General features: G+C 33.4%; 1 pseudogene; it reads left to right on the top strand.

The window, feature by feature from the left end:
- The first annotated feature begins 5,465 nt into the window (after nt 1-5,465).
- On the top strand, nt 5,466-6,303 carry LOC149171141 (F-box/kelch-repeat protein At5g15710-like; annotated as a pseudogene).
- Nucleotides 6,304-14,930: the final 8,627 nt, after the last annotated feature.

Genomic DNA, 14,930 nt, shown 5'->3' with positions numbered 1-14,930 from the left:
AATATGTGGAGACTCAAACAAGTATACTTAGACTCTTCGATACAGTAATAGCAATGTTGATAAATGACAAAAAATATTGCACTTATATGCACAATATGGAGGAAGAAGAGATTCAAGGTTTGATATGTTTATTTTCTTTCAAACTTGCTCAGCTTGATGAAGGCTTAAATTATCTTATATTTCAATTAAAACCAAATAAATACAATAACGAGGATTGGTCAGCTCTTAGTAAAGTTGGAGAAAAGGCTAAAAGTATGGAGTGAGAGATGGATTTTTAGAGTTGGAAGATTATTCTTGGTGAAATCAGTGTTGGAAGTAATCGTGGTATATTGGATGTCTTTGGATTATATCCCAAAATGCATTTTAGAACAATCGAGGTGTATATGCTTCAAATTCCTTTGGGTTGGTTAGAGTGAGCAGGTAGTTCTTCCTTTAGGTAAAATGGGAACGATTTGTTGTTCTGAAAGTAATGGAAGGGTGGGGGATATAAAACATTTTAATGTTTTCAAAATACCTTGCAGAAAAATGTGGTTGGTAGTTGATTTCTTGTCAAAACTTGTGTACTTTTCTTGTTTATTAGAAATACACAGTGCCAAGCCCTCTAGACGAATGACTTAGTCACAGTAAAGGAGAGATCCAATTGATATATTATGTAGAGAGAAGTTTTAAATTTTTTGGTCTAAATGACTCTCGATTGGCTTAGAGAGTTGGAAATGGTAAAAAGGTGTGGATAGGCCAAGAACCCTAGCCTGGTTGGGGAGACGATTTATGTCTACCACAGGTAGGCATAGAGCACCTATGGGATCATGATTTTTTTATTCTGCTTTAAATTTCTAATCTATGTTTGAATACTATATGGAGGTAGTGGTGGCTATTAACAAAGGATTTGGATCTAAGAGGCGAGTAGTCAGAGTATTGGTCTAGATATATAGAAGCTCTCAGAGTAGGCCATATCAAAATTATAGAAAGGGAAAATGAATTGGTGTGGGAAGCATCCTGAAATGGGGTGTACTCCCAAAAAGTTTGTTACTTTTTACTTCTTTTAGATCAAGGTCGCGGGGAGGAAATTGGGTGGTGGAAGGCACTGCAGAATTTTTGTGTCCTTCAAAAGCTAAATTGTTCGTGTGGCACATTTTAATAACAAATCTCCAACTTTGGAAGTGATGCAACATAGGTATATTATAAAACCACGTTGGTTCAAAATGTGCAAGAAAAATGGAGAATTTTCAAAGAATTTGTTCATAAATTGCCCTTTTTCATAGATCATTTGGAATCTTGTTTAGCAAGCATCTAGGCAAGACTGGGTTTGGGATGGGGAGACTATAGAAGAGGAATGAAGGTCTTGTAAATCTAATCAAAGCACTCATTTGATTAGATCTCTCCCCTTAATTCTTATTTACGATTCTGTATCGTTAAGAACTAGAAAATCTATAAGTATCCGCTCCCCTCTCCTATCCAAGTGGTTAGGGAAGGGTTGACCATATTAAGTCATTTCCCTCAATTCAAAGATGACATCACTCTAGAAAGTTTCCTTCAAAAGTAACCTAATACTTCGGTGCCATGGGATTATTTTTATGGAGTTAGACAAGATCAAAATAATGTGTGTGGTGGAGGCATAATGTTGTTCCTGGCAGGCTCACATTCCTTATATCCATGGGTTTCCATAGTGGAACAAATAATAAGGTGGAGTTGATGGCGTGCAAGTATCTTATTCGATAAGCTCTAGAAAAGGGTTGTACTTCTTTACAACTCTATGAGGGCTAAAATTAGTTGTCAATTGGGAGAAAAAAACCTAGGCTTGCAGGAACATATATCATTTTCCTATTTTGGAAGACATATTTCATCTTATTTATTTGTTTAATGTTTTTACATGCTCTCATATTTATTCCCTATCAAAATGTGGATTAAGACTAGAGAAAGGGCTTTGATAAGTGGTCGAGTAGAGGAATTGTGAATAAGATTGGTTCTATCATCATCTGTATATCGACATGGCTAAAAAATGCCACAAGGTGTTCTAGACTTGCTTCCCTCATTAGGGAATCATTTTTCGTAATCCTTTCTCCTCTGATGCGACAAATAATTTTTAGGTTTTCTAGGCAGCATTTGTTCTCTTCCCTTTCTTTCAGACTATTTTTGCGGTACTGCAAAAAGTGAACCGATAGGTTATCAACTTTTGGTCATGACTTTGATAGTATGTGTTTTCCTACTATGATATATGGTAACTTCATACATATCGTTCATGATATTGGTGATGTTTTGACTTTATGATGTTCATATTTATGTTTAGATCCTATTATTTTCTCCTCAACTACCAGTAAACATTATGTAGGGGCTAAAGACTATCTGTTTTGGCTGATCCATGTTTTGAAATACACTCCAACATATCTGCAATGTAATTATTTTATTGTTTGGTAATAAACCTATAGACTTATTTTTTGCACAAAAATAAAATTAAATAAAAATACAATTATTTAGTAAACATTATACTTCATCATTAAAAAAATTCAACAATAATAATTTCTAATAATTTAATAAATTTAATATCTTAAAATTCCCATTAATTTAAAGTGGTTTAAAATAAAGTAATGAATTGTATTTGATCTTATTAAAATAATATACTGCGAATTAGTTTCTAATTTATTAATTTAAAATATTATTTATAGATTCAAAATTTAAAATTTAAAATTGAAATATATATAACTAGATAATATTATTAAAAATTAAAATATATCATCATTCATGAGGCATATCATAGGTGGTGATAGGGAATTCTATCAAGGTACTCTATGGTGAAAATATCACAGGTTCGAAACCTCATGGGAAAAACTTGGCCATGCTAAGGGTTGGTGTGGCCAAAGTTGTGTGTAATCCTTGGGTAATTTTGACGGCTTAGATGTCCCTCGGTCATGTTTACTTAAGCCACATGTTAAGTGTGGAAGTCATCTCAAAACTCACATTACCTAACAAACAAACAAAAAATAAAAATATATAATCAAATAATATCATATATATATATATATATATATATATTAATTATTTTATAAAATTATTAATCAAAAAAAGTAATTAAAGATGTTTATAATAACTTAATACATCTTGAACTTCTTCTTTGAGATTTATTACATTGATAGTTTTTATGTCAATGTTTCAAATCATAAAATGTCACTCATGGATCCAAAAGAAAAACCCAACATAATTCAACCCACAAAGGCCTTAATTTTGAAATACTTATTACATTTTATTATGTAAAGATCTTAAATTCTTATTTAAAAATTAAAAAATGTATAACTAAATAATATCATAAGAATTAAAAAAAATATAGAATGGATAATATCATAATATATATATTTACGTTGTAAAGCATTTCTTTTTGAAAATAATTACCCAAACTGCCACTGTGTACCCATTTGCACCATCAGATTAAATGTTGGACAATTGAAGTTTTGTACACCATCAGATTAATACTTAGTAATTACTTAATAGTTGAGACAAAATGGTAGGACATTATATACGGATAGACCTAACAGTTACAACAAAAACTATATAACAACCTTCCTCCCTTAGACGCAAATCGATAATGGCAGAGAGATGCTCTTGATCGCTTTCATTGCTTTGATATGAAATTTTAGAAGCTATTTATACAATCTGCTAAAGTTGATCGGTCAAGAGTTAACCCCTTTCAACTTTGAGTTGCCGGAGAATTAAAATATCTACATAAATAGAGGGCACTTGCTGTAGGTGTTGTACTATGACATTGTCCTGGTATACCATTACACTCTGACCTCTATTAAGTTTGGACCCATTCGATTTCTCACTAGGTTTCCCCAGCGAGCGCTGAACAAGAGGCTTGTGTAATTTGTGAATAAATTTCCCTTGTACCTTATTTTTACTATGGGGAATCTACTAGTTCTGAGAACTCTCAAGAAAATCTTGGCAGTTCTTGTGAAAATTGAAAAAACAGACTCCCGCTCTGTGCGACCTCCATTTTCTCTCTTACCCTTACCAGGAGGGCTTTGCAACTATCCTCTCTGTAGGGTGTGAATGTACTGCCTCTTCGGGTGGTAGATCTTGTTCATTAGCCAAACCTTCCTCATGGTGACAGTCGGCTTGCAGACAAGTAACTCCCTCGATACACCATCCTCAGCACGGTAGCCTCTCAATGCAACACCAGCGCAACACCAACAACACTCTCATTGTGACCCTTGTGAAGCCCCAAAAACACACCCACATCAGACAATTTCATGGATAGTAACAAACTATTATATTACTTTTTATTTTTATTGTGTAACTGGAATTTGTTTGGATTTTGTTTTTATATTTTTGTTTCAAATTGGATTTTTTATATTTTACGGAGTGATGGCACAAGAATTGCCCCATCACCACTTCTATAGTTGTTAGAGGAGATAGGAGGAAGACGGAAAAAATGCAAATGCCCGACACTAAGATTGTCGTTGTTGTCCCCATCGCTGCTTCTATGGTTCTTAGAGGAGATGGGAGGAAGATGGAAAAAATTCGAATGCCCAACACTAAGACAAGCTTAGAAGCAGCCATTGAAGCTTAGAAGCAGCCATTGATATCAGATAGAAATTTTTTGAAATTCCAAAAAGAAATGAAGCACTAATGAGGAATTCCAAAAATAGAGAAATGAAGCACAAAGGAGATGAAGATGAGGGTGGAATTGTAGGAATTTGATAAACCCCTCGATACAACTTTCAATCTTTTCCTCTAGTGAAGGTATATAATCTTTGTAATTTTTTTTGTTTTTAAATTGGTTGTAATTCTTTTGAAGGAGCATCATTTATTCGTCATACCAGGAGGCTCCTAGGCCCATTGTAGGCGCATCGATGACTTCTCCGGAGTTAATAACAGTGACCCACAAAGTGAAACGCATTCTTTCGAGTTAAGGGTTGAGTTATTATGGCCCAGTTTTTTATTTTGGCTATCAATGAATTCTGCTTTTAGGCGCAGGGTTCAACCCCAATTTCTCATCTCTTCCTCGAATCTACAGGTATAATATTCGGTGAGTCCTCGTTGATGTGATTTTATTGGTATGTGTAGTAGTATTTTAACATGTTTGTGTAGTAGGACCTTATTTTATATTTTAGTCATTAATCCCTGGGCATATCTAGCCCCAAACATTATTTAATCTTATCGCTCAACCAGAAAATCAAAAGGGGAGGATGGCAGGATGTTCAACGAATTGGACAAAAATTAGGTACCAATCATCTGTGGATATGGACAAGAACACAACATTCAGAAATAAAGGTATGTCCCCATTCAATTCAATTCAATTTTTTGCATTATATGCTTATCAGATTGCCTGCAAGTTCATTCAGTGACAACCTTTTGTAGAAATTGATTGAGAATTATTGAATTAGGTAAGCATCTTTTATGCATGCTCGTATTTTTGTATGTATTGACCATTCACTTTGTAATTGTTTTTGATCCCGTGTTGAAATAGAATTTGTGAATTAGGGTCTTCTGATGTCACATTTTTTCTACAACCACATGTTCACATACAACAGTTGGAGTGGTTTTTCTTGTAGTACAATAGTTGTATCTGGAGCCTTGAAATAGTTGGATCTCCCTGAATATTGCAACAGGCTTTCAGCTGCATCTTGGACAGCGATGCAGATCTCCCACAGTGGGCCAAGGATGGAAACCAATATCTGGAGCAATCTTCTCGATGATGTGGTGGATAGAATCCTTGCCAGGCTACCGACATAATCCTTTCTCTTCCTCCGTTATGTATGCAAGAGATGGAATGCTCTTCTATCATCACTAAGTTTCCTTTCACTTTATAGAAAAATATCTACTGGCAGGCCCTGGTTAATCATGTTGAAGATCCAGGATGAAAGAAATTTTTGGGCTTATGATAGCTTTCTTAACATGTGGCACAACATATCACTTTCGTTCTTTCCCTATCCAACTGCGGAGGTAGTAGCTGCATCAAGTGGATTATTGTGCTTGAAAACTGCATTCCGTCTTTTGGTTTGCAATCCTCTTACTAAAAATTAGAGGGAGTTCCCCTATAATTCATTTGAACATAATTTGTGTACCATTGCAATGGTGGATCTGGAAGAACCTAGAGGGTACAAGATTCAATTGGCTGGTGGTTTTCCAGATAGAAGAACCGAGGCCTATGACTCAGTAACTGATAACTGGAAGAGAACAGGGGATTTCATTCTAAGGAAAAATCTTAGATATGAGGCAACTTACTGTGACAATGTGATTTACTTCACAACTTCAGAGCCTTTTATGATTATGGGGTGTGATAATCTATTTAATATTCTCTATTTCTAATTTAGTTACCGATTTACAAGGTATTCGTTTTCTGTATAGGATTGAACCTGCATATGAAGAATTGGAAGGTCAAGACATACCAAAGGTTGAGAACCCATGTAATAATTACAGTATAAATTTAGGAGTAGAAGGAAAAAAAAATTGAACCCTGTAATTATTACAACAGATTGAAATATACCTATATAAATTCATAACTCTGCAATTTAATAGAAGAGCGGGTTGTGCAAATTTGAGTGTTCCTATCTGTTTGTAATATTTAAAAATTGTGTACAACTGTTTTCTCTGTTTGAATATTTATAGCCCTAATTGTTGTTGTTGTTTAAATGCCAACATTCGTTGCGCCAGGAAGAAAAAACCATTCTTTTGTTTAAAAATAAAACAATCCCATTAGATTTTACATGAGTTTTTTATAATTTGGATGACACTTCCCTATATTTCAATATTTCAGATTGCGAGGTGAAATTTAGTATTAGCTGAGTTTCCACCTATGAATAATTCAAAAGGTACTAGCATCCTAGCAGAAGTAGCGGTACTCTGCAATTATTTATTGCTCATCGTCAAACTTAGAAGCGGTGATCGTAAATGAAAAACCAGAGCTGTTTATTTATATATATATATATATATATATATATATTTTGCATTTCATGTGCGTCAAGGCCAGACTATACTATTGGGAAATTAATTCATTGAATGAAAATGGAGTCTCTTATATAATTTAAAACCTTCACATGATGGAATAGAGGCATGAATGTTTTCTATATAAACTAGTTACATTTCATGACTTTCAACGTTTTTTTTAAAATTAAATTAGAGATGTTTTCATGGTATGAGACCAAATGGTATGAAAACATGGTTTTTTATGGAGATGTGCATTAAGATAATTGCATCTTATGCTTACTGGTTAACTGAGAGTAGTGTTTATTTGTTATTTAGACAATGGATTCAATGAGCTTGACAATTATGCTTACTTCTTTTGTGATTTGAACTAAACTAAGGACGGTAACAATTTCCCATTTATAGGCTACTAAAACTCTGGTCACTTATGTGACAGTTAAACCATTTCACCGTGGTCACATAGTGTTTACTTTCAATTTTCTTAGCAACAACTACTGAGAAAAATGATGGAGTAGCTAGTCCATAGTGTTCACTTTCAATTTTCTTAGCAACAACTACTGAGAAAAAGGATGGAGTAGCTAGTCTGGGAAAAATAGTATGGGGCTCGCATGAATTCTCCCTTTCTATGATCTACGACTTAAGTATTTTTGGAAAAATTTCAATGTCTAGCTCCTGATTACAACGCCCTTATTCCACTAGGGATGGAATTTTTTTCAAATAGAAGTTTGTTGGGAATGCTATACAGTGAAATCAAAATTTTTTTATATAGAAGATTGACAAATATTGCTGGCAAACTTCCAATGTCCAACCCCTGATTCCAATGCCCTTATTCCAGTGGGGGATGATAAAAAATAAAGAAAAAAATATCAATCTAAACAATAGGACTCACTACTTTTGATTCCAATGCCCTTATTCCAGTGGGGGATGATAAAAAATAAAGAAAAAAATATCAATCTAAACAATAGGACTCACTACTTTTAGGGTAAGTTTTGGTTTGTTTAAATCAATGCTTTTGTTCTTGTTTCATAGGACCACCCAAAAATGTGAAGCCTAGTAGAGTCCAACAAACTACTAGGTTAAAACTAATGCCTAACTCCATCTAATTGTGGGTTATTTTCTATGTTTGAAACTAAGTATTCGATATACATTTCTCTTATTTATTTTCTAGGAAACTGCATCATCATAGGTCCTACTATGGTCTCTTTGATCCTATTTTGTTGGCACCTTAGCAATTACAAAGTTAATTTAGAAAATTAATTTCTTGGATAACATTTACCTTGAGGGGGTGATAGCATATATTGCATGTTGAAACTACTAAGCATCACTATATAATCATATGGAGTTTCTCTAAAATTGGTGGTTTTAATTTGAAATTATCTACAATCGGTAACTTTGGAGAGGAATAAGAAGAAATTAGCTTTGTATGGTATTTGAAGTGGCTTCAACATTTGTTCCATAAGCCTAGCAATAAAATTTCTTAAATAGAATGGGAGCTTTCTTCTCGGGTGAGAAAGGCAAGTCTGCCTTGCCCATGCTTGGCTACAACTCCATATCCCCCAAGAAAAAATGTGGGAGGGATGAGAAAATTATGCACCATTATGCCCAGAAAGTGCAGAGGGAAGTTCTCGAAATTGTTGTGGGTTTGCTTCATTCTTTAGAGAGAGTAGTAGTCACATGCAGGAGCTTAGAAAAACTTCCCTCTAGGCCACTTGTCATCCGTCTATGTGGTTGGATTATATGTTAGACGATTGTAGAGTGTTCAGCCATTCGATCAGGCTAAGGTAGTTGGATGAAGCAAGCATTTGGAGCCTAATTCCTGAAGCTAATCAAAGAATTTAAGGTTGAACAGTGATGTCCTAACCAAACACCCACTATGGGTTTATTTTGAATCCTCTTAAGGACATTTGGAAGGTAGATTTGTGAGAATTCTTGGCACATTTTTAAGGTTAAAGTCTTGGCATAATTCTGAGGGTAAGTCTGGAGAGTTGTTGCAAACAACTACAAAGATTTGAACTTACAAATCTAAGTCAGCTTCTGTGAGTTGGCAATGTCTACGCTTTCAACTATCCCTTGAAATGAGTGAATTATGTATGCACAATTTAAGTTTATCCAAGACAAACAGTCCAACACCAATCTACATCCTTTCTTGAGGCTACTGTGGAAGATTTGTTCTACAAAACTACATCATACTTACATAATATGCACCTATTTTGATCATGATGTGAATTTATATTTTGTTTAATAAGAACTTCTTCAAAGAACCTGAATTATGCTGGTTATCTAACATATTAATCCAACATGTTTGCTAAGTTTTGCAGTAACAACTGTACAACATCTATTGTTGATTACCATAGAAGCTGCCCAAATTGTTGTTATGATCTCTGTCTCATTTGTTGTTGTAAGCTTCGAGAAGGCCATCAACCTAGTGTTGATGAAGCAAAGTCTGCTCAACATAAATCTCAAGAAAGAGCTAATTCTCTTGTTTGAGACAATCTTGGTGCTTTAGCAAGGAGATCTGGCATTCTCGATCAAAACTTTTGCTTGATTGTCAGCCACATGAACCTTGTGTTGTACAAAATTTGTATTGACTGTGAAGGATTTAAGGAGCAATAATGTTGTTTTTGCTGAGCCTAAAAAGGATTATCAAATAGACTGTTTATTGGTCCCTGTGGTATACATTCTTTGGATCTTGTTTGTTCCCTTAATTGTAAGTGCATAAAAATATTAGATTCATAGTACAGGGTACCATTAATCATGTGAGCCATTAATCGTTAAGTGCAAAGTGTGGATTATTAGGCATGTATTCTAGCTAAAAAAATTAATAGAAGTAGGAAGTCCAATTGGCCAATTTTCTTTGCCAACTGTACAACTTTCAAAATCACATGTATTACTTTGTTTAGGTTCCAAAGACCTTTTAGGGAAAATTAATAAGCATTGAGTCAGTCATTAAATTTAGGTGATTTGCAGAAGCACAAATGAAGCTTCTATCAAATGGATTAAAGGAAGCAATATTAATTCAATAATTAATAAAAAAATATAGTCTTAGGCACCCTAAATCAATTTTAGTTTATACAACTTTAGAATTTCATTTCTGCTACATCTCTGCATGTTATTTAGATTTTCCCATTCCCATGTCACGATTGTTCTTCAATTTATACCTTACTGCATTTCCTTTGCAACATCTGGTGCAAATGCTAGTTTATTAATTTATTATTTAAATATAATAATGACGTTATCTATTAATTTCATAATAATAGTAATAACAAGGAGTTATTTATTAATATAGAAAATATTATAAGGAATTTAGTCGATTTTCATGCCAACCATGGATTTTCCTATTGTCCAAATCACTAATCTCTATTAACATGATTTTATAGGCCATTTGTTTCAATAAGCTATTCAAGTCTTGTATTAGAATGATTCAAAAACATAGTACATGAGATTTGTTTTCTATAAGTATTGATCTATCACTACAAAAACTATATATCAATCACATAGAAAATTTGACTTTATCTATTGAAACAATATAAAACAATATTGTGTACTTAATCTACTACTAGCCTGCCTACTATATTCCATCTCCTATAAACTATTGATTCCAAAAAAAGCAAAAAATGATAACAAATTTTAACAGTGTGAGTAATCATTCAGAGGGGATATCCATCTACATGGTTATGTGTGGACTAATGTCTTCCTATGAATCAATAAATTCCAACTTCATGAGAGCATGAACCATCTTTGTCACCTTGCTATCCAACATCCTCCTCTATTTTTGGGTCTCGTCTAAGCAAAGTATAATTTCTTGCTGCTCCTCTAATCACTAAATTAAATATTTCCCCATGATGGTTTTTAAATGCCTATATATATATATATATATATATATATATAGGCATTTAAAAACCATCATATATATATATATATATATATATATATATATATATATATATATATATATATATATATATATATATATATATATATATATGCATGTATTATGAATTTTTAGTCCTTTTAATGTTTGAATTGAATATCGAATTTCCCACCTATGTTATCACTTCCTCATTAGAAATGAAATTACACTCTATTTAAGCTTCTCACTTTGTGTTCTTGATATCTTGATGGATGAATATAGGATTAATTCTATAATATATCCTAAACAATCCTTTTGAAATAGTTTGAGTCCAGGAGGTGGAGGGCCTCATGCCATCATAATAACCTCTCATTAATTAGGCTCCTTTACCTCTAGGCATGAATCTCAAGATATGGAGTAACAACAAAAGAAGGATAGAGGGTGACTATGGTTCCTTAGACTGAAGGGAGGTCAAAATTTAAGCTACATAACCATTGGAGGGAATTGTAGAGAGGATACCTCAATACTGTTGACAAATTAAACCCACTTGGTCTTGGACAAAGATAGGAGTGATTCCTTTGATCCCCAACAGTGAGAAGCATAAAAAAAAATGTATATAAATAAGGAGAGCTTCCCAAATCTTCTAACCAAGGAGAAAAATGAGGGAAGATAGAGTAGCGTAAGAAATAAGTGGAATCCCCATAACAAATTTAGTTGGAGAGAGAAGGGGGGAGCCTTTCACACATAGCACAATCACAAACCAAAAGTGTTGAATAGGAAGGAATGTCAAACACAAATAAAGAGACTTGGAGTGAATAAAACAATTGAGGTTGTAAGCAAATATTAAACTATGAAAATTAAATAGAAGCAATGCATCAACTTCTGAGAGCAAGGGGTAAAACTCTGAAAATTCTTGCAAAAGAGGAAAAATTCTTAGACAGCATGAATATAATAATTTAGAAACAACTCACGGAAAGGACATAACAACACACACTAAGATGGAATCTAGTATATGTGATATCCCCAGTAATTTGACTAAATACTTTATTGGTTCAAGATGAACAGGTCAAACTAGGATATTTAAATTTAAATTATTATTTAAAAATAACAATGTTTTATTTATATTGAGAGAAAATCAATGAAATTTACTTGCACTAATATTATTTGGAATATGTAAAACGTTATTAGGTAGGACTAATCCCTACCATTGAGAGAAATGGTTGGAAAAGTAGTTATGTTATAAGATGGAATAACAAAAGAGGAAAAATTCTTAGTTCTGGCCCCTTCGCTCTAGGAAAAATAAGAAGGAAAATGGGGCACCAGAGGAAAAATGGCTGGAGATAAATGCCATAAATATAGAATTTATTAGGGAGACCAGATATAGATGGTTGGAGATAAATGTCAAAATTATGCTACTCTAAAGGAACTTATTGTGGGAGAGAAAGATAGTAATTCCTAACAACACCATTGGGAGAGAAATATTGGTGAAAGAACCCTTAGATTAAAGCAAGATGTTTCTTTGGGGTTGTAAAGAGATAATCTTTGACGTTCAAAGGAAAATACTAGATATCTCACTGGAGAAAGGAAAAGCTTGGGGTAAGCTAGGCTAGTAGCTAGCTTATGGTGGGGTGGATCGTTAGAGATTTTTACATATTTCCCATAAGCATAGATAGGTATTTATTCCATTCTCTTGTATTATAAGAAAACTGAAAGTTGAAATGTTGTAAAAATGTGGTGACTACTAACATAAATGGGAAGAAACATTGTATGCAATTTGTAGTAGATATAGTACGTGAATGTGAATGTGCAGGTCTAGGAATTGTTTGTAAAAATGTTGTACCCAAATCGGTATGGAAAAATACTAGCAAACAACATATAGAGAAGAGAGGTAATAAAAGAATTGGTAAGTAGTAGACATGATCGGAATGACTTGTAAGTAAGGGTAAATAAGCCTATGTAAATTTGGATGAAATGGAAACAAGTGGAACTTTGTATGTTGATTATTGAAAAATAAATCCTTTTATTAAGAATTTCGGGTTAGTACCTTGGAATGTTAGGAAGAAAATGTCTAACTATCATGTACAATCCCCAAATTCGATATGTAAGTACAAAAAATACCTAGATAGCTCCCATTACAGGACCCATGAGGGTTTCTAGATTGTGCAATAAATGATAGATAAAATAGTAGTGTATATAACAACAGAAATTATTTTTGTATGTGCAACTACAAAAGACATAGAAACATGATTGGGTAAGTGACAAATAACATACAATATTTATTATATTTAAGGAGAATTATAGAGTAGAACAAAAATTGAAAAATACCGGAGAGTAGTTGTTGCTAATTAAACATGAAAATAAGAAACTATTATAAAGATATTATAGTACAAATAGAAAACAATGATGTTAGAGTAGCAATGTACAATGGTACAAACATAACCAAGGTCATGTAAAATATTTAAAATTTCCATTATAACTATCATAGTGTATGAGTATAGTCATAAGATTGAAACTTCATAAATATCAAATTAACGGTTTAAAAGACAATATTATAGCTACGGAACCGTGAAAGGGAATTCTAGATATCCCAAAGTATTTACCAAACAGAATGCTAGTGTCCACAAAACTATATGTAAAACACGGGTTGAATAGCCATATATATATATATATATATATATATATATATATATATATATATATATATATATTCAAATTACAATGAATATGGTTGTAGCCATAGAAATGAAGCAAGCCACAGTATCAAAGGAATGAACGTAAAGCCTCAACCAGAATAGCCCTCTATAGCTTATATATATATATAACACACAATTTTCAAGTTACAATGAATATGGATGTAGCCATGGAAATGAAGCAAGCAAAAGTATCGAAAGAATAAACGTAAGGCCTCGATGAGGAAAGTTATGCAGAACAGGAAAAAATTCAATGCCAAGAATCAAAACCCTAATGCCAACCACTAATCAAAGGACCTAGAAAAAAGCAATAATAATAAATTTAGAACATAAAAATAAGAGGCAAGTTGAGCAAGTTGCATGAGAACGCCATGAGGCAACGACTAAACCTCATACCAACGGTGAGAAGCCTATAAGGAAAACATGGTAGCATTATAAGAATTAGTCATAGTTGACAAATATTCTCTCAAAGAAAAGGAAACCTTCAAATCCTTCTTAAAAATGGAGGCAAACACTAAAATATTATAGTATTAGACTTACCAAGAAGGGTAATGATTGAAACTCTCTATTTGGTCAGAGTCAAACCCTAACAAGCAACAACTCGAAATCATTGCACTAGGGAAACATATAAGAGACCATGAATTCATAATCACTGTGGGAAGGAGTTAATACCTGGAAATCCCCGTAGAGAGTATCTAAAATCTCTTGACGAGTCATCGGACCTATACAGACACAAAAAACATGGATCCAAAAACCCTATGATGACAGTGAACAACATAATCACAAAAGGAAAGCAGAGCCACAACTAACAAAGTATTTTATATTACCATTCTAAGAGGAAACCCTCTTAAGTACGAGCATGTCGGCCGCTGAAGCCTTTGTCAATTTTTGCAGTCCAATGACCTATTATCATACCAAAAGTTACAACATGGATCAAACCTTAGTAAGCTCGATGCGGAGCAGGTTATTCCATCGGTGGAAGGAGAAAATGGGTAGGTCCATGTCAAACCCTGAAAGTAGTCATCACCAAATACCAACACATTACACGATCACCGTTGGATTAGTCTCCTTACCAGATGTACAAATGAGATTGACCCACGAATCATGAAGAATTAAGTAAAAAAATGAATTTTTTAATCTGAAAATATCCACAATAATGTAACACTGACTCATAGCTAGAATCGAAAATCTTGAGCTCATTACCCTATACACAAATCAATATATAATTATCAACCCAAATAACATATTACAAGGATGAAATATTAATACATCTCATAGGTTAACAATAATCCCATATCCATAACATGGATGGGGTTTCCAAACTATAAACAAAAGAGGGATACATGCTTATGTCAAGAGTTGTGATGTGCCCGTAGTCATAGGATGATATGGTAAGTGGTGGATTTGCACATATAATGATGGGAGTGTACACTACTGATTTAAAAGAAATAATAATGAGCACGCTTAGTGTC

This window comes from Pinus tabuliformis, chromosome 4_2 (genome assembly GCF_031772625.1).
Source record: "Pinus tabuliformis cultivar Carrire ecotype Pingquan chromosome 4_2, CPIR1, whole genome shotgun sequence".
Classification (NCBI taxonomy): Eukaryota; Viridiplantae; Streptophyta; class Pinopsida; order Pinales; family Pinaceae; genus Pinus; species Pinus tabuliformis.
This window is presented reverse-complemented; position numbering and strand designations above follow the sequence as displayed.